The sequence below is a fragment of the Macaca mulatta genome, chromosome 15, assembly GCF_049350105.2.
Source record: "Macaca mulatta isolate MMU2019108-1 chromosome 15, T2T-MMU8v2.0, whole genome shotgun sequence".
Classification (NCBI taxonomy): domain Eukaryota; kingdom Metazoa; phylum Chordata; class Mammalia; order Primates; family Cercopithecidae; genus Macaca; species Macaca mulatta.
The window spans coordinates 59,096,616-59,122,844 of record NC_133420.1 but is presented as its reverse complement, the minus strand read 5'-3'; the positions used below and the strand labels follow the sequence as shown (position 1 = coordinate 59,122,844).

The following is a 26,229-nucleotide window of genomic DNA, read 5'->3' as shown; positions in this document are numbered from 1 at the left end:
CACACAGATGAGTGTTGACTCTTTATCCAATTTGTCAGTCTGTGTCTTTTAATTGGAGCATTTAGCCCATTTACATTTAAGGTTAATATTGTTATGTGTGAATGTGTGAATTTGATCCTGTCATTGTGATGTTAGCTGGTTATTTTGCTTGTTAGTTGATGCAGTTTCTTCCTAGCATTGATGGTCTTTACAATTTGGCATGTTTTTGCAGTGGCTGGTACTGGTTGTTCCTTTCCATGTTTAGTGCTTCCTTCAGGAGCTCTTCTAGGGCAGGCCTGGTGGTGACAAAATCTCTCAGCATTTGCTTGTCTGTAAAGGATTTTATTTCTCCTTCACTTATGAAGCCTAGTTTGGCTGGATATGAAATTCTGGGTTGAAAATTCTTTTCTTTAAGAATGTTGAATATTGGCCCCCACTCTCTTCTGGCTTGTAGAGTTTCTGCTGAGAGATCCATGTTAATCTGATGGGCTTCCCTTTGTGTGTAACCTGACCTTTCTCTCTGGCTGCCCTTAACATTTTTTCCTTCATTTCAACTTTGGTGAATCTGACAATTATGTGTCTTGGAGTTGCCCTTCTCGAGGAGTATGTTTGTGGCGTTCTCTGTATTTCCTGAATTTGAATGTTGGCCTGCCTTGCTAGGTTGGGGAAGTTCTCCTGGATAATATCCTGAAGAGTGTTTTCCAACTTGGTTCCATTCTCCCCATCACTTTCAGGTATACCAATCAGACGTAGATTTGGTCTTTTCACATAGTCCTATATTTCTTGGAGGCTTTGTTTGTTTCTTTTTACTCTTTTTTCTCTAAACTTCTCTTCTCACTTCATTTCATTCATTTGATCCTCAATCACTGATACCCTTTCTTCCAGTTGATGGAATCGGCTACTGAAGCTTGTGCATTTGTCACGTATTTCTCTTGCTATGGTTTTCAGCTCCATCAGGTCATTTAAGGACTTCTCTACACTGGTTATTCTAATTAGCCATTGGTCTAATCTTTTTCAAGGTTTTTAGCTTCTTTGAGATGGATTCGAACTTCCTCCTTTAGCTCAGAGAAGTTTGATCATCTGAAGCCTTCTTCTCTCAACTCGTCAAAGTCATTCTCCATCCAGCTTTGTTCCATCGCTGGTGAGGAGCTGCATTCCATTGGAGGGGGAGAGGTGCTCTGATTTTTAGAATTTTCAGCTTTTCTGCTCTGTTTTTTCCCCATCTTTGTGGCTTTATCTACCTTTGGTCTTTGATGATGGCAACATACAGATGGGGTTTTGGTGTGGATGTCCTTTCTGTTTGTTAGTTTTTCTTCTAACAGTCAGGACCCTCAGCTGCAGCTTTGTTGGAGTTTGCTGGAGGTCCATTCCAGACCCTGTTTGCCTGGGTATCAGCAGCGGAGGCTGCAGAACAGCGAATATTGCTGAACAGCAAATGGTTGCTGCCTCTCTGGAAGCTTCGTCTCAAAGGACCCAGCCGTGTGAGGTGTCGGTCTTCCCCTACTAGGGGGTGCCTCCCAGTTAGGCTACTTGGGGGTCAGGGACCCACTTGAGGAGGCAGTCTGTCTGTTCTCAGATCTCAAACTCCATGCTGGAAGAATCACTACTCTCTTCAAAGCTGTCAGACAGGGACATTTAAATCTGCAGTTTCTGCTGCTATGACCTGCCCCCAGAGGTGGCATCTACAGAGGCAGGCAGGCCTCCTTGAGCTGCTGTGGGCTTCACCCAGTTTGAGCTTCCCGGCTGCTTCATTTACATACTCAAGTCTCCACAATGGCGGGCGTCCCTCCCCCAGCCTCGCTGCCACCTTGCAGTTTGATGTCAGACTGCTGTGTCAGCAATGAGCGAGGCTCCATGGGCAAGGGACCTTCTGAGCCAGGTGTGGGATATAATCTCCTGGTGTGCCGTTTGCTAAGACTGTTGGAAAAGCGCAGTATTAGGGTGGGAGTGACCCGATTTTCCTGGTGCCATCTGTCACAGCTTCCCTTGGCTAGGAAAGGGAATTCCATGACCCCTTGCACTTCCTGGATGAGGCAATGCCTTGCCCTGCTTCGGCTCTCGCTTGGTGGGCTGCACCCACTGTCCTGCACCCACTGTCAGACATGCTGCAGTGAGATGAACCCGGTACCTCAGTTGGAAATGCAGAAATCACCTGTCTTCTGTGTCGCTCACGCTGGGAGCTGTAGACTGGAGCTGTTCCTATTCAGCCATCTTGGAACCGCCCTGTTTTTATTTTTCTAAATCAAGCTAGTGAGTAGTTGATCTGTTGGTGTCTTTTAAAAATACAGATTTTTACTCATGGACATAAAGATGGCAACGATAGAACTACAGGAGGAAGGGGTCAAGGGTTGAAAAACCAACTATTGGGTACCGTGCTCAGTACCTGGGTGACAGGATCAATCATACCCCAAACCTCAGCATTATGCATTATACCCAGGTAGCAAACATGCACATGCACCCTTTGAATCTAAAACAGAAGTTGAAATTATTTTAAGAAAGAGCCAAATGGAAATTCCTGAACTGAAAAATACAAAATATACCTTTTACAAAGAAAAATGCCTCATATAGTAGTTAAAAAACCCAGATTTTGAATTTATTTATTCTTTATACTCTTTTATTCTATTCATTATTTTTCATTTTTATCTTTATCAATTCATTCCTCAAACTTTTTTACTATTTTGTTTTCCCTTTTTTTAGTTTCTTAAGGTAAATACTTACTCATTTTAAGTCTTCTTTTTTCTTTTTTTTAAAAGAAGTCATTTTCCAGATGTGAGGCTGACCTGGCTGTGACATCTGTTGCCCCATTAATGGCCAGGATTGTTCAACTGATCTGGCTGGCTACGCAGGTGTCCCCTTCCTTCCTCACTGTTCCATGTGCCTTCCTCTGGAAGCCACATCCTTGGTCGAAGAGGATGACCATCCCCAATAGAGGAGGGCTGGTCTTCAATCAAGGGTGTATGAGTAGCTGCACTCCCCGATAGAACCTCCAAACAAGCTCTGAAAAAATGAAGACTTTTCTGATATCAACTAATAATGTGGAGAGAGTACTGGAGTTAAATCATCGTTTTGCAAAAATCATAATAAAACTGGTTCAGGCAAGAATCATCAACGGATATTAAATGTAGTGAGAAGTATGTGTAGACAGCACTTTGATCAGTGATCAAAATTAATGCCACCAACGAAGGACAGAAAAACAACATGTGCCTCCAGATATAATACACTCAGAAGTATCTTTTATGTAGTACTCGGACTGAGAATGTGAAACCTAATCTTGAGGGACCATTAGACAGACTCCAACTTCTAATTGATTTTTATAAATACTTCAGTGCTCAAAAGGCAAATGTGTTTTTTTATATCTGTAGAACTGTAAATTTTCTATGTATTAATGTGGGTTGTTGATGTATGTGTATATATATACACACACACACATATATATATGTGTGTACATATATATTTTGAGACAGAGTCTTGCTCTGTCACCCAGACTGGAGTGCAGTGGCGTGATCTCGGCTCACTGCAACCTCTGCCTCCCAGGTTCAAGCAATTCTCCCACCTCAGCCTCCTGAGTAGCTAGGATTACAGGTGCACAAACTGCACCCAGCAAATTTTTGTATTTTTAGTAGAGTCGGGGCTTCACCATGTTGGTCAGGCTGGTCTCGAACTCCTGACCTCATGATCACCCTCCTTTGCCTCTCAAAGTGCTGGGATTAAAGGCGTGAGCCACCATGCCCGGCCTGATGTATATTGTTAATTGTGGTTATGTCGTATGGGTCCTTGCCTTTCTTGTTATATTTTGTTTACTCTTAGGTCTATCACCTTCTGAAAAGAGCACATTAAAATCTCCCATGGGAGTTGTAATTTTAAAATCAAATTCTCCTTGTATTTCTATGAGTTTTTGCCTTATATTTAGCTGTGACTTTTTAGGGGGAAGAAAGTTTCATGACTTTTCATTTTCTTTATCCTTTGTAATGTTCTGATCTTAAATGCATTTTATGTGATATATTATTGCAACTTTTCTTTCATTTTGTTTGAATTTGCTTGGAATCCCTTTATTTTAACTCTTTTCTAATCTTTTAAAGTGTATTTCTTATTTTTTAATTCAATATATTATACTTCAATAAAGGAATTCAGACCATCTGCATTTAGGATAGTAAATATCCTTCCATGTAATTTTATGTTTCTCTGTATTTTACTTTGTTATTACTTCCTTTTTTCCCTTAATTAATTAATTTGCTAGCTTGAGTAAATTGTCATTTAATCCTTTCTTTTTTCCTCTTGCTAATTTTGAAGTATTTCTCTGCTTTTCAATTCTGCAAGTGGTTACTTTTTTCCCCAAGAATCATCATTGAGCATATATTATCTCTTATGTCTGATTATGATAGCAATTATCAACTTGCTCCCAACAAATTGTTTGTTTACCTATCCCTCTCTACTAAGAGCAAAATGAAAGGAAACCATTAGAAATGCTTTATTTCTTTACTCTTAAACTTTCTCTTAATTTTCTTTTCCAGGTCTTGCTCAAATAGTTTAAAACATTTAGTTTAGGCTATTGTATTAGTCAGGGTTGTCCAGAGATACAGAACCAAGAGAATCTATGAAATGGAATTTATTAGCGGAATTGGCTCACATGATCACAGAAGTGGAGAAGTCTCCCAATAGGCTGTCTACAAGTTGGAGAACCAGAGAGGCACGTAGCCTGACTCAGTCCAATTCCAGAAGCCTTAGAACCAGGGAAGCACCCAGTGTGAGGAACCAAGGAGGCTACTGGTTCAGGTCCCAGAGTCCCAAAGCCAAAGAACCTGGAGTCTAATGCCCGAGGGCAAGAGGAGAAAGATGTTTGCTCCAGCTCCAGAAGGGAGGTTGTGGGGGTGGGGGGAGTGGGGGACAGAGAGAGAGAGAGAAAGAGAAAGTCCTCCTTCTTCCATCTTCTTGTTACAACTGGGCCCACAGGGCGGGTCTTCCTTTCAGTGACTCACATGCCCAAAACACCCCCACAGACACCCCCAGAAACAAGGCCCTACCAACAGCCATCCAGGCATCCTTTAATCCAATCACATTGATACCTAAAAATTAACCATCACAGCTATTACTAGGGTTAGCTTTTACTTTTTCCCTATTCTAAAACCTCTTATTTAAAACTTTAAATAAAAATCCCCATTTATATTATTCATATATGCATAAATGTATGCATATATATAACATAATATATATGTTATATATATGTAATATTAGGAACATTTAACAGCCAGTATGTACAGGAACCCATCTATCAGATCAGAATAAATGCCCGCTGTGACTAAGCATTCTTGTCAGTGCCGCTTCCCAGTGTTTTGCTTAATCTACTTAATCTTCCTTCTTGAATGGTTTTTTTGGTTAGTGTACTTTCTCAAGTATGTTCCTCAGCAAGGGTAGATGGGTGACACACACTAAGAATCCTTGTATATCTGCAAATATTTTTATTTTTCCACGTAGGTGTTCTTCTAGCTTGCTGTATTGCAATTGGAAAGTTGGGCGCTCATCTGTTTCTGTTTCTGTTTTCTTTTTAACTAATTTCTTCTTCCTGTTGATTGTCAGGGAAAAAACAGTGATTAAACAGTGGTGAAATTGGAATTTGGGACTTTTCGAAAAATTAGGCTATGTCAAGGTTTCTAGTTCTCTCTTTAGTTAGTCCATTCTGGGACTAAAAAAGCTCTCTTAATATTGAAATTAATCTTTCTTCAGATAAAAAATCCTTTATTATTTGTTTAGTTTTTGTGATCATTTCATCTGTTTCCTTCTCTTCTTCTGAAATGCTTATTACTTGCAACTTAGGTCTTCAAGTGTTTTGCATCTTCTCCCTTCATAATTTTCGTCTTTTTACATTTGTCGCTTTGTTGTACAGGCTACTAAGTCCGTTTTCAGAAATGACTATCTTCTATTTCAGCTTATGTATTAAAAGTTTCGATGAGAATGTTGTATCATTTGTACCTAAAAAATGCTTTTTATTTTATTTATTTATTTACTTACTGATTTTTGAGACAGAGTCTTGCTCTGTTGGCCAGGCTGGAGTGCAGTGGCATGGCTCACTGTAACCTCCGCCTCCCAGGCTCAAGTGACCCTCCCACCTCAGCCTCCCCAGTAACTGCGACTACAGGCATGAGCCACCATGCCAGTTAAATTTTGTATTTTTAGTAGAGACGGGGTTTCACCATGTTGGCCAGGCTAGTCTTGAACTCCTGGCCTCAAGTGATCCGGCCTCCTCAGCCTCCCAAAGCATTGGGATTACAGGCCACTGCACCCAGCCTAGAAAGTGATTTTTATTCTTCAGTTGGATCTCCTCGAGAGCTTCTCTTAGACTGCTGTTTAATATTCTCACCTGTGTCTTCTGACATCGTGCTCCAGTGGGTCCCCTGCTTGTTGAACTCTGCTGTGTCTCCTTTGTTCTGGTTATTGAGTGTTGGCTGAAAGAGGTGTTCTTTTCCTTAACCTGCTCATGATTTTGTCAGGTCAACTGTTGGGTAAAATCACTGGGATCTTTCCAGTGCCTATGGGGCCTAGGCAATTCTAGCCTTAAGGGACAGTGGTGAACAAAACGGCCATGGTCACTCTGCTTCTGAGCAGAGGGAGCAAGCTTCTGCCCACAGGTCCAAGGAGCAGCTTCTTGTCACATCAGGGACTAAGAGTAGTTACCTTACTCCTGTTCCTCTGTAGGTTCTCTGAGGCCAGAAGAGTCTGGCTGGTCCTCCCAGAACCACACATGAGTGGCCTCCTCCGGGGCACAAGCTGTCCACTACTTGGACAGATATTATTTTTTAGGATTTAAGAAAGTCATTGAAACTTCAAGCATCAACTCAAAGGAAAACGGATGGAGGGAGAAAGGAGTAAAAGAAAGCCACCAAAAGTACTGCTTGACTAGGGAAGACTATAGATGCTATGTCTTTCTCTCTGTCTCTCTGTGTGTGTGTGTGTGTGTGTGTGTGTGTGTGTGTGTGGTGTCTGTAGCGGCTATAGTGGTGTATCTAAGTCATACAACAGTTCTGATGTGACCCCAGCTAATTCCAGCCTTCCATTAACTGAAACCATTTGCTCCTTGACTGGTTGGGTCTTTAGGTTCTGAGATCAATACTTTCACAAGACAGCTAATTAGCCCACATTCAGAAGCTCAAGAGCTTCATCAGGTCCTGCACCAGACAAACTGACTTCTGCTGTGAATTGGCATCGAGCCTATCCCTCCTTCTATTCTGCCAGGATTGGCCTTGTTTTCCTCTTCATATCACTTGGGGTTCAGTCCGAGAGGCAGAACCACTTGGTGAGATAGACATAGTAAGGGGTTGGCTATAGACATTTCACCTTATATAATTGTGGGGACTGGTCTATGCAAGGCTGTTATTTCTGTGTCTGGTGCTGAGGCCTGAAATCAGCGTCAGATAGAGAAGTGGGGAAGAAATGATAGACAGGAAGTGGGGAACTGAGGATAAACTGGATGGGCTGGAACTCAGGGAATGGGGTGGAATCCACACTGATGTCTCACTTCGCCCAAGACTCCAACTTTGATGAGGGGGATGATTTACAGAAATTGTGCATTTTCTCATGGAGCAAAAGCAAAATGCTGAACTGGCCCAGGGATCAGGGGAGCTAAAATGAGAGCATTTGCAGGAGCTGGTGGGCTTGGGGGAAGCCGCAGGTCCCAATGCTGGCCCATACCACCCAGAAGATATGTGACAATGTCTGTGAGGGCTTGTGCCCTGTCCTGGCCTCTGAGCATAACAAGAATGTAGCTGCTGCTGCCTTTCTTTGTTCTGAATCTCTTGCAAAATGTACTTGTGGCCAAAGTTGACCTGGCATGACCCAGAGAAGGGAATTCTAAGAAACCCAACTCCAGCTTCACTAAATTGACATTGTAACGCCCCCACATCCTGTGAGGCTGCAGTCTTGTCATTTACTCTGAACTGTGGGCTACTTGATGGCCTTGTAGCTCACCTGTCTTCTTACTTTGTCCCAGTGCCTGTCCAGGTCAAGGGCAGCACCTTCTCTGTGTGTACCAGACATTCCCAGCTTGGCCCTCCCAGAACTTCGCCCCACCCCTTCATGGTCTGGATTTCAGAAACCAGATCTAACTCCAGCTGAAAGTCAAAGGAGTTTATGGAATAATCTATGTGGATGCGGGCATCCTAGAACGAGGCTTTCCTCTTCTGTTCTGAATTCATGGGGAGCTTTAGGAAGGTGAAGCTGTGTGTGAGAAGGCTTCTCAGAGATACTATGGAGTTCAAGGCTCGGGAATCCATACTTGGGAGAATGAAGTTAATATGGATGCTGCATTCACCTGGTCCAGGAAATCCTGCTTTCCTCTCAGCCCCATCCTGGAGGTGTAGTACTGGACATTCCTGGTGTTTTGGCAGGCCAGACATTACAGACAGCCTGGTCCAAACCTTTCATTTTTCTTCCAGAGGCATTGAGAAAGCAGCCTCATTAGGAGCAATGGCTGGAAGTAGACTGCCTACCTTTACATCAGGGCCTGACCTTGTACTAGGGTATGTGACCTTGGGCACATTACTTGCCCTCTCTATCCTTGATTTCTTCATACGTAAAATAGGGGAAAGCAGTAGTACCTACCTTGGACTGTTACGTCTATTAACTGACAAGTAGACTAAGTGTCTGGCACCTAATAAATGCTCAATAAAATGTATTATTATATATAGACAGTTTCCCCATAACCAGAGCCCTCTAACTCAAGGAAGCAGGCCGTGGGGACTTCCTCCAGTTCTGGGTGGTTCTTCATCACAACTATCCCTCAAACTCATAGCTGGCTGTTGGTCACCTCTTTCCAACCTGTTCACCATTCTGCCTTGCACTGGAGTTAGCTGGAGGCTTATCTGCCTTCTCACTAAGCTGGCTGTATTAGGGTTCTCTAGAGGGACAGAACTAATAGGATATATATAATCTTATTAATACTTAATAAACTCCCCTATATATATGGGCGATCCCGTGATCACAAGGTCCCAAAACAGGCCGTGTGCAAGTTGAGGAGCAAGGAGAGATCCAATCCAAGTCCCAAAACTGTAGAACTTGGAGTCCCATGTTTAAGGGCAGGAAGTATCCAGCATGGGAGAAAGATGTAGGCTGGGAGGCTAGGCCAGTCTAGCTTTTTCACGTTTTTCTACCTGCTTTATATTCTAGCTGTGCTGGCAGCTGATTAGATGATGCCCACCCAGATTAAGGGTGGGTCTGCCTTTCCCAGCCCACTGACTCAGATGTTAATCTCCTTTGGCAACACCCTCACAGACATACCCAGGCTTAATACTTTGCATCCTTCAAGCCAATCATGTTGACACTCAGTGTTAACCATCACACTGGGGTTTCACTTAGCATCACTAGGAGCTGGGTCTACTTCATCCATTCCCAGCACACAGCCTGGCAGACACTAGGCCTGCAGAAAAGCTTTGGGGGGAACCAACATCTTCAATTTCCAGAACTTCAGATTTGTGAAGACTTGTAGGTAGTCTAAGCCAATTGCCCACTCAATTTTAGGAATTCCTCTTTTAGACCATTTTGCAGATAGTCTTCTAGTCTCTGCTTACATACTTCCAGTTATGGGAGACTCACTATTACTCAGGGCAGCCCATTCTCTTTTTTTTTAAACCACCCTAATTTTAGAGCTTTCTAATTTTAGTCAACAGGATTAATTTTTTCACCATTTGCATCAAGTTTTGGCTGGAGACTGCAAAATCATGCAGAGAGAGAGTTGGTAAATAAGAATTATTCTGGGTTTATGGATGACGTTATGAAATAGTAAAAAGGGTGACGGAGCACACAGCATAACTTTTATAAGCTTTGCTCAACTAGTCAGAAACAGGTCCTCGGAAATGTCTATTCATTTCTGCTTCCAGTGTTTATTGGGAACATTCTTATATGGTTGTTATTTACAAAGCCAGACAGAAGTTTATAGAGAGTTTGAAGGTGGAAGTTTATAGAAGGCTTGATGTATTTGTCTGCATGCCAGTCCCCTAAAAGTCCTCATTCTGGTCCACAGTTTTGGGGAGTGCAGTAGTTGGAATTCTTAGCGTGCATCTGAAAGTCCCCGAAAGGAAGGGGTTAGGCTTTCCATTTTCTAAGAGATAGTTTTGCTGCCTTCTGGAAGGGATGATCAGATCTTAGGATAGGTGCCTCCCAATAACCCATAATGCTATTGGGAGTTTAGCCAGAACATTAGCCCCCTTGGATTAATTCAGAATTCATTCAAATAGTCATTCCCTAATGCCTACTCTATACAAGAATTTCCCTCAAGGTACTCACAACTGATTGGAGGTGAACAAAGATATGGTCATGACTCTGGTCCCAGCCAAAAAGTTCTTAGAGCCTCCTTATCCAAGCAATCTGTAGTGGGGTGAGGCGTTCCAGGAAACTTCAGAGAACTCCTCCTCTAAACCCTTTTTCAACAGCAAGTAGGTGAGATTTGGGGGAGACTATTGTGTAATAGAAAAAACACCCGAAAGGAGAATCTGGTTCCCTGAGGGGAGAGGTCCACTTGCTGCTACCTCAGTGTTCTTTTGTAAAGTGAAGAATCTCTGACATGCGTGCTGGCTCTAACATGCTGAACATTTGCAACTAAAAAGCAGTCACAATCCCTGACCCCCAATTGCATAGAGCTTCATGGTTTCCACCCTGCTGTCATTTGAATCTAATCCTCATGGTCCCCTGAGAGGCAGATGGGATGAGGACTATGATTTCCATTCTATGGATAAAGAAACTGAGGCTCAGCATGTGTCCAAGGTCGCATGGCAGGGGAATGGCTGAGCCTGGAGTTCAGGTTTTTCCCCACCCACTGCGATTGTTGTGCGGCCTTCAGGCTCTGACAATCCATAATTATATAGTCAGCCTTAAAACGGCAAAACATTGAAGGGGGTGGCGGGAAGGTGACTATTAAGATGGTGAATGTAGCTTTTATGTGGAAGATACATCAGTATAAAAGCATTTGTATGGAAGGAAAGGAGGAATGTGGGCTCAGACCGTCTCTGGGATAGTGATCTTTTGTCAGTTTATTAAATTCAGATTTATTGCTGACTTTCTGACCAAAAACATAGCTGTTAGCAGTCTATAACGAAGCAGAAATATGAATTTTCAGTGAATCTGAGAAAAAAAATAAGAGAAGAAACATTAATGACCTGTCGTTTGGAATAAATCTTAGTGGTCACATAAACTAGGATGACAGGAATTTATATTGTCCCTTAACACTTGAATGACTAATGTGGCTAGAGTGGAGAGCCACAGAAATTATTTCTCTTAAAAAGCCAGCACCTGTTTGCAGGCTTTTGGAACTGTTTGATGAATTCAGGGAAGGTTGCCTTGATGTCCCCCAGTCAGGCTCTTGGTAGACAACACCAAACTTGAGACAGAGGTGGTGTTTCAGCCCTGTCCTAAGACCCTTAACTTGGCTGGTCTCAGAGGCTGTCAAGGTTCCTGAGTTGGTCGGGGAGGACCCTCAAGAGGCTAGAGAAGATCTTCTGAGAGACATTGATGAGCAAGGCAAGGGCAGCCAGAAAGGGTCTCAGATGGCCTTAAGGTGGATGTCCATCTGAACAGGTCCCTGATCCCACCACACACTGGGATCCTGGATTCCGTAGCATCAGAATTACTATGTTACAGCCAGAACAGCTCCCCAGAGATTTGTTAGTTTGACACCTCCATTTTTTCAGATGAGAAGACAGATTCACAGCATGAAAATAACTAGCTCAAACATACAGGATAAGAGAGTGGCAGGTGCAGAAGGAGAGCTCACACATCTAGACTCCTGGGCATCACACAGCCCCTATTTATGGGACAATGGTCCTTCCTTATTCGAGTGTGAGTGAGTACAACCCTGCATCCCATTGCTGTCCAACAGATATGCCATGTTTAGTGCTGGGGATGTACGATCCCCAACCCAAACAATCCCACTAAGATACTTCCTGTAAAAATCATTACCCATCCTAAAAACCTCTCTCACTGGCATAGCGTGTTACCATCTACACCATGTTTTCATGTATGGGATTCTTGCTAAATGGGTAGATTTTAGCTGCTCTTGACACACACACACACACACACACACACAAATGGGTAATGATGTGAGATGATGGGTATGATAGTTTGCTTCATGTTCTCTTTATGTGATCCTCACAACCATACTGGAAAGGCACACAGAATGGCTACTTTTATTCTTTTTGTAGAAAAGATGAAGAAACTGAGGTTCAAGGAGTAAGAATTTCCTGAAGAACCCATGTGTCTTTCAGTGAAATTCTGAATGTATTGTAATGAAGTACGGTTAGTGGGTTAAGTTAATGGATTAGTCAACACCATTGCTGGGCACCATTAAGAACACAGAAAACCCCCAGCTCTGACCCTACCCCCAGATCTCACGCTGAGACACTGCTGTCTATTAGAGAAAGAAGAGGTCATCAAACCCCCTGACCTCTTCTGGAATGGCCTGGGACTATCTTTGCCTCCCAGAGCCCACAGAGCCAATTCCTGGAGGTTTAAGTTAATGAAAGCCAGCTTTTTCCATAAACAGTTCACCTAAAATGCGATCTCTTTTTGAGGGTTTCCAGATCTGATTGGGGTGTCCTATTTTTTTCTGTTATTTAAAAACACACTGTAAGTATTTTAAAACCCATTCATCCAAGAGAAAACTTCTGGCTAAATTTTATGCTTTTATTCATTTATCAAATTTACAGCATTTTATGAAAGGGCTTTATCTATGTAGGTGTCTTTTCTATCAAAAGGTATAAAACTACCCTTTCCTCAAAATGATATGTATGTGGCAATAAATACCTGCATTAAAAATGGGAATTCCAGCCAAGTGTTATGCATAGATACACCTGATCCTGTCTTTGTAATTATGGATGATATGTATTGATGCTGGGGATTATTTATCTCATGCTCCATAATTGGCTATTAATTTATGAATATGAGAGCTATATTCCAGGTAACCCAGAATGAAATGCTGCAGATTTGATTTATTGTGACCTGATAATGGGTGTTAGGGGTTATCCAAGTGACACACAGAGAACACAGAGGACACGGGAAGAAGCTGGAGTGTCGGAAGCGTTTTAACTTTGGCAAATACCAGATGTGTGAAAGGGTTTTAGGGGCCTGAGATTTAAGCCCATTTAGAGATTAAAATACCTTAATAATGACGACTTTAGCAGTCATTTCATTGATTCATTAATTCCCCCATTTATTATTTTTATTTTCTTTTTGAGACAGGGCCTTGCTTTGTCACCAAGGCTGGAATGCTCAATCACAGCTTACTGCAGCTTCGACCTCCAGGGCTTAAGTGATCCTCCTGCCACAGTCTCCTGAGTAGCTAAGACTACAGGCATGCACCATCACGCCTGGCTGATTTTTGTATTTTTAGTAGAGATGGGGTTTCCCCATGTTGCCCAGGCTCACTCCCCCATTTCAAACATATTATAGAGCACCCACTGTGTGCCAGGCACTGGGCTTGGCTCTGGGACAAAAATCATGAGCATAAACAGATATGTTCCTTGACCTCCTAGAGCCTATTCTCTTGTGAGGAAGGCACACCTTAAGATCACCACACGTTTGTGTCCTTCTCCCTTTTCTTTTTATTTATAGAATGCTGATATTGTTTGGGTTGACAAGATGCCCAACTAAACAACTACATTTCCCAGATTCCCTTGCAGTTGAGGGTAGCCATATGACACATTCTGGTCAGAGAGATGTAACTGGAAACCTGCTGGTTATTTTGGGGACTTTGCTTTCCTGATAGGGTGACTGCCTCTTCCATCTTGTTGCTTCCTTTTTTCCCCCTTTCCTTAGAGAATATGAGTATGCAGCTAGAAGTGAGCGGTTATCTTGCAACTATGAGGTGGCAATCTAGAATTGTTATGTGAGAAAAAATAAGCACCTACAGATGTGGTTAAACACATGGTAACTGTATCTTTTTTACATACAACCCATGCAGTTCCTACTGTTACACTCACATGTCTTGGGTGTGAGATTATGAGGCCAGAATTCTCTGAAGGGGTGGTAGGAGCCTGGAAAGGGTGATTCCAGCAGTGGCCAACTGCTAGGACTTGAGAAATGTGTCTGCAAGGGCTAAATAAGGTCTAGTCTCCCATGTTTCAAGGGCTACCCCAAGGTACACAGCATGTTAGAGTGATTTGTAAATACTCTTATCTACCACCGGATTGCATTGTGAAGTAGACACTGCCCACTTCACAAGGTTGTCACTTAGGAGGTAGAGATGGAAGAGTGTGAGTGGAAATCTCTTGTACAAAGGAAGGTGCTGTACAGAGGCCAATTACTTTTCTTTTCATACAAAATAGTCTGAAATTAAAGACAGACAGGAAACATAATATGTATGTACATGTCATATTATATATAATGACAGCCTAAGGAAAGGTGGATGTTTTCCTTTTAATTTAGAGATGGGGCCTCACTCTGTCGCCCAGGCTGGAGCGCAGAGGCACAATCACAGCTCACTACAGCCTTAAACTCCTGGGCTCAAGTGATCCTCCCTCCTCAGCCTCCCAAATAGCTGGGACTACAGGGTGCAAAACTGCCTCCTGAAGGATGATGCAGAAGGCCCTGGTTACAAAGGGCTGCGTAAAAAGGGCACATAGATGGCGTGCCCAGCATAGCAAAGTCCTGAGAGTAGGAAAATGCTGGGAACCCGCGTAGGAAAGAACCAAGCCAGGACCCAAGGACTTCCATATTTTACAGAATGGATTGGAAACTAGGAAATGACCAATGGCAGGGTATAAGGGGTGTGTGTGCGTGTTTATGTTGAGGGTGATGTGGGGGGAGAGAAAAGCACCGGGTATAATTTTCTCCAACAGCCAGCTAAGCTGAAGGGATGTAGCACCTATGCTTGAATTTTTCAAAGCAGTATTTGTAAGGCTTCAGGGTCCAGAGCTAGAAGTGACTCTGCAGCACAAGGCTGGAAGAAATCCAGGCTCAGGACCGCCTTCCCTTTCCTTCCCAGAGCCGCCCACCGACTCTTTGACAGGCACAAACTGGAGTTCTTTCCACACGGCGTGGCAGGGCCACGGAGAAGCCGCTCCTGGGTAATTAAACAATTAGCTCCTTGCACTCTTCCTGCAGGAACAAATCCGGGCCCCCATGGCATCTGTCCCCTCCTGTTCCTCCAGCTGGCCTCCTTGCCACGCGCACACCCTCTCCGGAACCAGGCCCGGCTGCCTGCGCCCCCCTCCCTTCCACTTCCGCCACCAGAAGGGGTGCAGGGAGGCCGGGCGGGAGGGGAGGGCCCAAGGCTCACGGGGGCTGGGTGACTGCCGCCCCAGCACGCGTGCCCCTGAACTTGTCTTCAAAGTTCTCCTACGGGGTTGGCAGCCCCCTCTTGAAAGCTGCTTCGTAGCTGAGGCAGCATATGGACTGTTGACAGAGCAGCTGCTGGTGAAGAAGACGCTGAAAGGAAGCCTCGAGGGATAAACAGGAGAAACCCATGTCACCACGTGGCACCCCAGGCGCGCGTCAATGCACCAGCTCGTTCACTCTCATCTCCTTCCGGGGGCGAGGAAAGTGGTTTTGGACTGCTGTGCTCGATTGTCTGCTCTTAAAATAATGAACATCATTATCATCCTAATGAGAATGAGTATGACAATGATAGCTAACAGTTGTCGAGCACTTATAAGTGCCAGCCAGTTCTCTAAATGATTTCAGGTGCGTTATTCCATGTGCTCCTTCAAACCGCCCTCTGAAGAAAGAACTGTTATTGTTCCCATTTTGTAGATGAAAAAACCAAGTCTAGAGAGCTTAAGGATTTTATGCTAGTCACACGGCTAGTAAGTGACCCAAGTCTCGCGCTCTTTCACTCTTAATCATTGTTGTAATTTCCTATTACAAGCATTTTGAGTGTCAGACCACTGTAGTAGGACGGATAATTAAGATGCGTGGTGTCGTGTGATTTACAAAGCAATGGCTGCATTCATTCTGTCATCTGACCTCCAGAGAGCAGGGACAGGTGAGAGTCATCTCTGTACTCCCAGCCTCTAGAACTGGGTCTGGCACAGAAGCATACAGTGAATTAGAGGAATAATACATGAATAAATCAATCAATCAACCCTGGGAAGTGCTTTCACATTCATTTTGCAGGTGAGAAAACAGGCTCTTCAGAGAGTTTTGCCTGAAACCACATAATAATAAACTTGGTTGAGAGGAGATTTGAACTCTGATCGTCAGACCACAGGTCCTGTCCTCCCTCTTTCCTACCTGGAATGTAGCAGGTTAAATGGGGGAGAAGCCTGGGTTGGGGTGGGACAGGGAAAGAACATAAAGCCATGAGTGTGTTTTATTTCAGAGTTGCTTGCGGATAACTTAATAAATCCCCAGGGTAGAGAGCTTGAAGAGTATTGTTTCAAATGACATCTAGATTGAGCAAAAAGATGTTAATTTTTTTTTTCCTGTCCCGAGCCCTGTCTGCAACCTGATCCCCAGTGGCCCCAGGAAGCTGTGGGTCTGTCAAATGCCGTTTCCCCAGGTGGATCAGTGATCCCAGTTGGGGATCTGGACCTTCCAGACGTGAAGGCAGAAGCGAAGAGCCCATTCATCACATTGAAAGCTGATATCTGACAGAGATTCAATCCCATCTTGATGCTGGAAACTTGGAGAGAAATGGAGTGGTTTAATTTTCTCAGGTACCAGAGAAAAAAATTCCCGAATATCAAAGGTAGGACCAGAAACTGCATGAATGACTCTACTAGAAAGCTCCACTTCAGGGCATGGCAAATCAGGGCCTGGCTATTGGCAGTCTCTTATTTCCAGAACATGATTCTGGAAGATTCTTCAAATGCATGTTGCACACAAATATGTCAAGCATGAATTTACTATGCTATTTGGCACAGGGAAAATACTATATCCAAACTCTGCCTCCTTTTAAGTTGAGAATGGGCTGGAAACCTGGAGGAGGTCAGGTTCCTAAGGATGGGCTTTGCTAAGCAGAGGAATATGGGGAGGATGCAGACTGGATTAACCAAGAGAAAGCTAAATTGTTAACATTTTGTGGTGTTGAACTTAAGATTTCTGAGTCCTTTAGAGTTCATGGACATAAGGACAAGAACAGAAGCCTGCTACATATGAATCGCAAGCTTTGTAAAAGTCCACTGAGACCAGAGGCACTTCTACTCCAACTCTTGTCTAATCGGGTGAGGTACAAGGGTATCCTTAATGGAATTCTCATATGTAAAGAAAGGAACCAGATTCCTGGGCCCTTCTGACTACCCATGATTTCTCCCCAACCTCATCTGAAATGCTTTTGCCCCTGGGTGTTTGCTTATGCTGTTCCTGGTGCCTGGAATACATATTCCTCTTTTCTGCTCACCAGACCTTTGTTTATGCTTAGAAGCATACATCGAGTCACACCCCTTTTATGTGTGTGTGAAGCCTTCCTTGGACACTCGGAGCTGAGCTGGTTACATTCTGCTTGGGATTCCCACTTTGCACATTCTTCTGCTTGTCACGTGCTATTGTCTTCGTTTTGTTAGTTTGGTTTAGGAGTCTGTTTCCCTCAGGCGGAAAGGAGGACAGGCTTCCTTCCTATTCCCTTCCAGAGGTCCAAGGGCCAGGTAGATTCTGGTGCTTGTTAGCAGCTCCTTTTTGAAAGAACAAGAAGGTATGATGTCTAACCTGTTGACAATGCCAGGATGGTTTTACTTTGTGTTATTCATTTTGAGCAAATTTCCAAGGGGACTTTGAGGGACTGATGGGGAACAACTTGGAGGACTCCTGAGATGCAGACTCCTGGAACTTTCCCTGTCCCTGGGTTGTGATTCAATTGAAAATGTGCACTTAGAAAGATATCTTCCCAAGTCAAACCTGTGTCCCAGGGAAAGGAAGGGCCAGGTGGAGACGGCAGATCTCATCCCCAAAGACCTCAAAGGGCCCTTTGGCTCCATGATTGCTCCCTCTTCAGTCCTTCCAAGCCCTGTTGATGTTATAATCCCTGTTATTCAAATTGCACCAGAGGAATCCATGCCAGCCCATTCTGGCTTCTTAGTCATTTCACTCATCAGCCCAGGATCCAGGGTTAATCATTCAGCTTCAGGTTTCTTCACTTGTGGATAACAAAGTTGCTAACTTCATAGGATGGTTAGAAGAATTAAATGAGAAGTTATTTATTTATCCATGTATTTATTTACACAATTTAAATGGCAGTATAACTAACATAGACTCAAGGGCATGAATCTTAACTATAAGCTCGATGATTTTTTTTACATACATGTGCAGCTGCTAACCACCACCCAGATCAAGATAGACAGTTAAATGAGATTTTAAAAGCTGACAGAAGCTTATAAACTGTAAAGCGCTGAAGAAATGTTGGTTTTGAGTATTACCAGGAGGTGGAGCCTCTTTCCCATTAAATTCCTCTCCTATAACTTCTAGGTTTCTAGAAATCATTAGCACCAGTTGCAACACCCTAGCAAATAATTGCTGGTGCCAGGACCTTGATACCCCAGCCATGCAGAATGGAGAAGTAGACCCATCCATTGCTGTTAATCTCCACATTATCAGCATGACTTCTCTGGGTCTTGTTAACCCCTGCACCCTCCCCTTCAGGCAGCAGTATGTCCTCACAAAACAGGGCCATTGACAACACAGTTGTGCAATTTCAATTCAGTACAATTTGATTCAAAAAGATGTGCCCTTTATGCTGGCCCTGGACAGAGAAGGGGAGAAGAAACTTTCTCGGCTGGGCCCTCCAAGCTGGGGCTTGAAGACTATGAGGCTGTGGCCAGTTTAGTACATACCTGGGCCCTTCAAGCTGGGGCTTGAAGACTATGAGGCTGTGGCCAGTTTAGTACATACCTGTGAAGTGAAGGCCACAGAGGTTGGAGCTGTGACTGTCACCCTTCTCTCCCATGGGACTCTCTACCAGAGGGTTTCCAGACCCTTTCTCCAGTGCTGTCTACTCCTCTGGGCTTTAGCCAGCTTCTCCACTTTACCTGCTAGATTTCTCCCCTGGCTACTCTATGGCCCTCAGAACTTAGTGATTTGCTAAGAAACCCATCTTTTCTCTTCCACCTGGCTTCCTCCTCCTGGCTTCCCTCTTTCTCCATTCTGGCATCACTAACTCCCAATCATCCACTCTAAGCCACATCCGAGGGTCAATTTTACACAGGCTATGGTTCTTCCTTCTGAACTTTCTCTCTCATTATCTCCACTGTTGCCTTGAAAAGCCCCCATTCTGCCAGAGCCTCCTAACTGACTTTCTGCCAAAGCTGGAGTCCATTCCCTCCCTCACTTCCCTAACAAATGTTACCCACCCTTCCAGACCAAGGAAAATGCCTCTGCCTCCCAGAAGTACTCCTCGATTCCTTCAGTTACATGTTATTTACCTTTTCTGGTTGTTGACTACAGTCAGCCTTTCTCACACTTTCTAAGTTTCTCGCTCTGTCTCCCTGTCTCTGGTGTTAGTGCAGTATTTGGCCCTGGGCATTGGTGAATGAATGGATGAATACTGCATTTATGGCTAGACAACATAAGTAAAGGCAAAGCCATTGAGCTATTAATCATACTTTCAGGGACCCAAGCCTCTTTTAAAAGGCCAGAATATGCTAATTCAAGTGGAGGCTTTGAGAATCTTCCTTTATCCTCTCCATCCCTGACCCTTGAACCTAACAGAAAAGGGCAGACACCTGACACCTCACACTGCTCAGTGCATGGAAATGTTGAATCTAGAGAAACTTTGTGATAATTACCTACCTACTTGAAAGTACAAACTATGTAATTTGCCTTTAAGTGATCTTAAATTATTATAAATAATGAAGTATGCTCAGAATACTCAAGTACTGGTACATCAAATTGAAAACAATTAAAATTAAGATGGATTTATTAGTATTGTGACTATTATTGATTAAAATGGTAATGATAAATAAGGAGAAATGTTAAGTACAACAGGGAATTGGTAATATTTCTTCAAAGTAATCATTTTGCTGTGACTACCCAATTATTAGTACATTTAATGTGTTATTCAGTGCAATTAATTACCCACTTTGCTTCTGGGAAGGCACTAGGAAAAAATTGCTTTCTGCCTGGAGTGGAAAAGCCACTGCTTCTGGAGTGATGTGTGATGAAGACCACGCTCTTTGCGGATGTGGCTCCTAGCAGTTCTGATAGAAGCTGCACATGCCCTTGGGGAAGAAGGGACACAACAGATATAGCAGGTTCTCAGTCTCACAGTCACTTGCTTTTGTAACCATGGGAGGTGCTGGTAAGCGGGCTGGAGGATGGAGTCAGGAAACCTGGCTTGAGTCTTGGCTGGGTCAACTAGTTGTGTGACCTGAGTTTAGCTGCTGCACCTCCCAATGGTTCATTTTCCTCCTCTGTAGAATGGGAATAATACAATCTGCCTGTGGAGATCTCTATGTAAAGGGGACCTGTCAGCGGGGCAGACGTGCTGGGCTGTAGTGATTACATGTCAAGAGCCTTAGGTCTTCCCCCAGGCTCACTCTGACTTGGAGATTTGCTTCTGGGTCCTGTAAACCACTGCTGGGAGTCACCTCTGGCAGTGTGCCATAGGTCTGTGACATCTAAATGCAAGGTGAACGTGGAAGGTTGCATACCTATCCTCTACCCCCACTGTCAGAGACATTTGAACCAGAGCAACTCCATCTTGAACAGGGGCTGGGTAAAATAAGGCTGAGACCTACTGGGCTGCATTCCCAGGAGGTTAGGCATTCTTAGTCACAAGATGACATAGAAGGTCAGCAGAAGATACAGGTCACAAGACTTTGCTGATGAAATAGGTTGAAGTAAAGAAGCTGGCCAAAACCCACCAAAACCAAGATGGCGATGAAAGTGACCTCTGGTCATCCTCACTCCTCATTATACACTAATTACAATGTATTAGCATGCTAAAAGACACTCCCACCAGTGCCATGACAGTTTACAAATGCCATGGCAATGTCAGGAAGTTACCCTGTACGGTCTAAAAGGGGAAGAACCCTCAGATCCGGGAATCGCCCACACCTTTCCTGGAAAACTCATGAATAATCCACCCTTTATTTAGCATATAATCAAGAAATAACGATAAGTATAATCAGTCGAACAGCCCACACCCCTGCTCTGCCTATGGAGTAGCCATTCTTTTATTCCTTTACTTTTTTTAAACTTGCTTTCACTTTACTTTTTAAACTTGCCCCAAATTTTTTCTTGTGCGAGGTCCAAGAACCCTCTGTTGGGGTCTGGATCAGGACCCCTCTCCAGTAACACCACTCCATCCTACATCCCCGATCCAGGTGATAGTCTCCACTAGCCTTCTCTTCTCTCTTTGCTGGGAAGATGTTAAATGGGACAAATGATGAGCTAATAATTGCTGGACACTTTTACAAAGCTCTTGTCTATTTGTTTTCTTATTGTCTGTACAACCATTCTACTAGGTCAAGGAGGTTTTATTAACCTTATTTATAAACAAGGACACTAGGGTTTAGACAATAGGGTCTAGAGAGGAAAAGTGACTCTCCCAAGGTCACAGATCTAAGAAGTGGTCACTTGTGTACTTGAACCCTCTGACCCCAGGAACCAGGCTCCCTGCCCCTTTAGCTTTCTTATATTATTGCCACATTTCCTTATCCTCAGAGTCCTCCAGCTCCCAACTCTCCCCTATGCCAAGGTTCACTGTATTGTTTCATAAAGCTAATTGCTAGTTTTTACATAAAGGCTTTATTTTCTAGCTCTAAATTGCCCAAATTAGATTTTATTAAGCTCACACGTATGATTTTCCTTGTTTTTATTAAAATTAAGTTCACTCACTTGCCATTTGCAAGGGAGTTTGAAATTAGATTGCTTGGTATCCACGGAAACACAGAGAGAATCTTCTATGTGATCAGACTTTTACCCACAGAATAGAAAAAAAAAAGGCAGCTGGTAATTAGGTGCGTAATTCATAGGCAAGCTCCTGAGCTCGGAGGCCAGGATCCTCTGCTTTGTGACTGAGCCATTACGACAGCTCTTCAGGCGCTTCCCTGTGCTGGGGAGGAGCAGGAAGGATGGGGGTGTGGGAGGAGCTGGTGTCAGTCCTAGCTCCGTCCCTCCCTCATTCTGTAATTTTGGGAAAGGCATGTCTCTTATTCTGGGCCTCTGTTTTCCCATCTGTAAAATGTGGAATTAAGGAAGTTAGGCATGGCAAAAAGATTTTATCCCACATTTTACTTCTGATTCCTGGTAGCGAATGGCTGTAACACTGTGATGGGAAGGCTTTTCAGGTCATACCTGAACTCAGCAGAAAATTGCATCTTGATTGACTCACTCATTCAGCAACTACTAATTGAGCAACTGCTGAGTACCAGGGACTCTTCCAGGCACTGGGGAATAGGTGAACAACTTAGAAGAGGCTCAGTTCTCAGGATACAACCACCATAAAAACAGACAGCTAAATAAATTAAATTTAAAAATGATCATAACAGAAGACAACTCAGGGAAGGTGATGCTACCTTAGATTTGTGGGGATCAGCAGGAGGTGATATTTGAGCTGAGACTTGAGAGGACAAGAACAACTCAGTCATGAGGAAATCTGGCTGCAGCCAATGTGTGCATCACAAGGTGGGATGGAACTTGGCATGCACAAGGAACAGAGACAAAGCCAGCGTGGCAGTTGAGTGTGAGATGATCTCAGATGGACTCAGTGTGGGAGACCGCGGCTAGATGGTGATTGATTTGTTATGTCTGCCATTGGCAAGGAAGCGGGGAGCCTCACTGGTGTGTGCTCCCTGTTTGTAATCCCTGGACCAAATGATCTCAGTGGTGACATTCCAGGATCGGCAAGGGCCCCTTTCTAGTATAGGGGTGTGGCTTCCAGAAGAAAGCTGTGGTTGTGTTACTTCCAATAGGGTGGGTAGGAAGGAAAGAGTCCCTTGGGAAAGGGGTTGTCATTTGAACTGGGCTTTGAAGGATGCTCATTTCCATACAAAAGGGTGACATGTCCTTCTCCCTGGTACCTATTTTACCCTGAAGAATCTGGGATGCTTCTTCAGCAATTTAGGCAAGGTGTAGCCTGGCATGGGTAAGGAAGACTATGTTGGCTGTTAGCCAGGTAACATAGACGGGACACTTCAGTTTTTCTGAGCCATAGTTCCTTCATCTTTAAAATGAGACAGCAATAAAATTTACCCCTCAGAGTTTTGTGAGAATTAAGTAATAAATTGGCACAAAAACCTTTATGAAATATGATACCAGCATTTTAATATTTATAATTTATATATGAAACAGCTTTAATACAAGATTGACAATATTAAATACTATTAGTAAGATTTAAAACTTTTTGTTATTATTAGGATGACTCTTGATGCTCATCCCTCAGAAGAACTTCATGATTTTTCTTGAGTGTAAATCATCACAGCTTTTATGGAAAACAATGAACAGTGTGCATCAATGGCCTAAAAAATATTTGTTTCTTTATGCCCAGGAATTCTACTTCTTAGAATTTAACAAAAATATATAAGTGGACTTCTGCTTCTGGCTATGGTTGAGCAGGCTGTAGCAGCCTAATGCTCCTGCTAAGAGCTAGAAACACTGAACAAAATACAAAAGAAAAGTTGTGTGTATTCACACAATGGAATAATATACAGCAATGAAAATGAATTATTGCTATAAGAAAAACATCACGGATGAATCTTACAGACAATGTTGAGCAAAGGAACCAGATGCAAAATCTAGGCCAGGCACGGTGGCTCACACCTGTAAACCCAGCATTTTGGAAGGCCAAGGTGGGAGGATTGCTTGAGACCCGGAGTTCAAGACCAGCCTGGGTAACATAGTGAGACCCCATCTCATAAAAAAAGCCCCATCTCCACTCCTTCTGGAATCTCCACCTGGCTCAGCCCACCTGCCTCGACTCCTGCCTCCACCATGTCCATCAGAGTGACCCAGAAATCCTACAAGGTGTCCATCTCTGGCCCCCCGGCCTTCAGCAGCCACTCTTACATGAGTGGGCCTGGTGTCTACCTCAGCTCCTTGAGTTTCTCCTGAGTGGGCAGCAGCAACCTTCGGGGTGGCCTGGGTGGAGGCTATGGTGGGGCCAGTGGCGTGAAAGGCATCACTGCTGTCATAGTCAACCAGAGCCTGCTGAGCCTTCTTAACCTGGAGGTGGACCCCAACATTCAGGCCGTGTGCACTGAGGAGAAGGAGCAGATCAAGACCCTCAACAACAAGTTTGCCTCCTTAGCTAGAGGGTAAGGTTCCTGGAGCAGCAGAACAAGATGCTGGAGGCCAAGTGGAGCCTCCTGCAGCAGCAGAAGACGACTCAGAGCAACATGGACAACAAGTTCGAGAGCTACATCAACAACCTTAGGCAGCAGCTAGAGACTCTGGGCCAGGAGGAGTTGAAGCTGGAGGCGGAGCTTGGCAACATGCAGGGGCTGGTGGAGGACTTCAAGAACAAGGAGGAGGATGGGATCAGTAAGCATACAGAGATGGAGAATGAATTTGTCCTCATCAAGAAGGAGGTTGATGAAGCTTACATGAACAAGGTACAGGTGAGTCTCTCCTGGAAGGGCTGACTGACGAGATCAACTTCCTCAGGCAGCTGTATGAAGAGGAGATCCGGGAGCTGCAGTCCCAGATCTCCAACGTGTCTGTGGTGCTGTCCATGGACAACAGCGGCTCTCTGGACGTGGACAGCATCATCGCTGAGGTCAAGGCGCAGTACGAGGAGACTGCCAACAGCAGCTGGGCTGAGACTGAGAGCATGTACCAGATCAAGTATGAGGAGCTGCAGACCCTGGCTGGGAAGCACGGGGATGACCTGCGGCGCAGGAAGACTGAGATCTCCGAGATGAACCGGAACATCAGCCAGCTCCAGGCTGAGATTGAGGGCCTCAAAAAGGCCAGAGGGCTTTCCTGGAGGCCGCCATCGCAGATGCCAAGCAGCGCCCTTAAGGATGCCAACGCCAAGTTGTCCGAGCTGGAGGCCGCCCTGCAGCGGGCTAAGCAGGATGTGGCGCTGCAGGTGCATGAGTACCAGGAGCTAATGAATGTCAAGCTGGCCCTGGACATAGAGATCGCCACCTACAGGAAGCTGCTGGAGGGCGAGGAGAGACGGCTGGAGTCTGGGATACAGAACGTGAGTGTCCATATGAAGACCGCCAGTGGCTATGCTGGTGGGCTGAGCACGGCCTATGGCGGCCTCACAAGCTCCAGTCTCAGCTACGGCCTGGGCTCCAGCTTTGGCTCTGGAGCGGGTTCCAGCTGCTTCAGCCGCACCAGCTCCACCGGGGCCGTGGTTGTGAAGAAGATTGAGAACAGTGATGGGAAGCCCATCCCAGTCCTCTGACATCCTGCCCAAGTGAACAACTGCGGCAGCCCCTCCCAGCCTGCCTCTCCTGGCTGCCCCAGAACCCGGGAGGGAAGCCGCTGTCCAGGGGAGCACAGGGTACAGGAGACCCTTACCCCAGGCCAGTCATATTGGACTTAACATAACTGCTCTCTTAATTACAGAAAGACCTGGGAGAGGCTTTGTAATCACGAAGTGTAAGAGCCTGATTGCTTATGCCCCCATGCAAGCTGCCTTCCTCTTCCCTCAAGGATCCAAATAGGGATGAGGGGATGCTTTCCAAATTTTCTAGTATGAGTTTTTACCGCTGTTATAATCAGAAAAAAATATTAAATAACGTTCTTTATCTCTATGAGTCATATAATGTTAGTGTGCTGTGCCTGCAAGTCACCTGGGGGCCTTGTCAAAATGCAGGCTCTGGTTCTGTATGGCTGGGGGCCTGGGGTTCTGCATTTCAAACATCCCAGGGGATGCTGCTGCTGCTGCTGCTGGTGCAGACAGTGCTTTGAAGAGGGTGGGTACAGGCTGTGACCCCCTCCCTGCTATTATCCTCCCTCCCCCCATGTTTCACACATCTTCACAGTTCACTGGACATTTCGTGCAATGATTATTAAGTAAGAGGAGTTTCAAGGAGGTTGAAATCTATACATGTTTGGGCTCAACACACAGCACTGTGGTGGTTACTTCTTTAGAGAACAGGTTCCCAGATTTGACCTCCTTTACACCCCAAACAGATATAACCATTTGAACCCGCAGAAAGGGACTTAGAAATCAAGAGGCCTCAGTTATGCCAGTGACTCAGTTTTCCCTCCCCTTATGCAATTGATGGGATTTTGTGTACGTTGTTGGTAAAGATGATGATTTTCATGGTCCTACAAAAGGATTGTTATGGAGTTAGGGAGTGCTAAGTCACCAAGTCTTCACTGGAGGCTGGAGGGTCACTTACTGTGGTGTCATAACAGGGATTTCAACATCAAAGGGGAATG

General features: G+C 44.4%; 1 pseudogene across 1 annotated transcript in view; it reads left to right on the top strand.

Moving 5' to 3' along the window:
* The window catches only part of LOC144334615 (keratin, type II cytoskeletal 8 pseudogene), a 74,134-nt pseudogene extending 48,552 nt beyond the window's left edge, over positions 1–25,582 (top strand). Inside the window, exons 3-4 of the transcript XR_013404662.1 lie at positions 14,942–20,138; positions 23,247–25,582. The product of XR_013404662.1 is annotated as a keratin, type II cytoskeletal 8 pseudogene (transcript). The remainder of the gene's footprint in view (positions 1–14,941; positions 20,139–23,246) is intronic.
* The last annotated feature ends 647 nt before the right edge of the window (positions 25,583–26,229 follow it).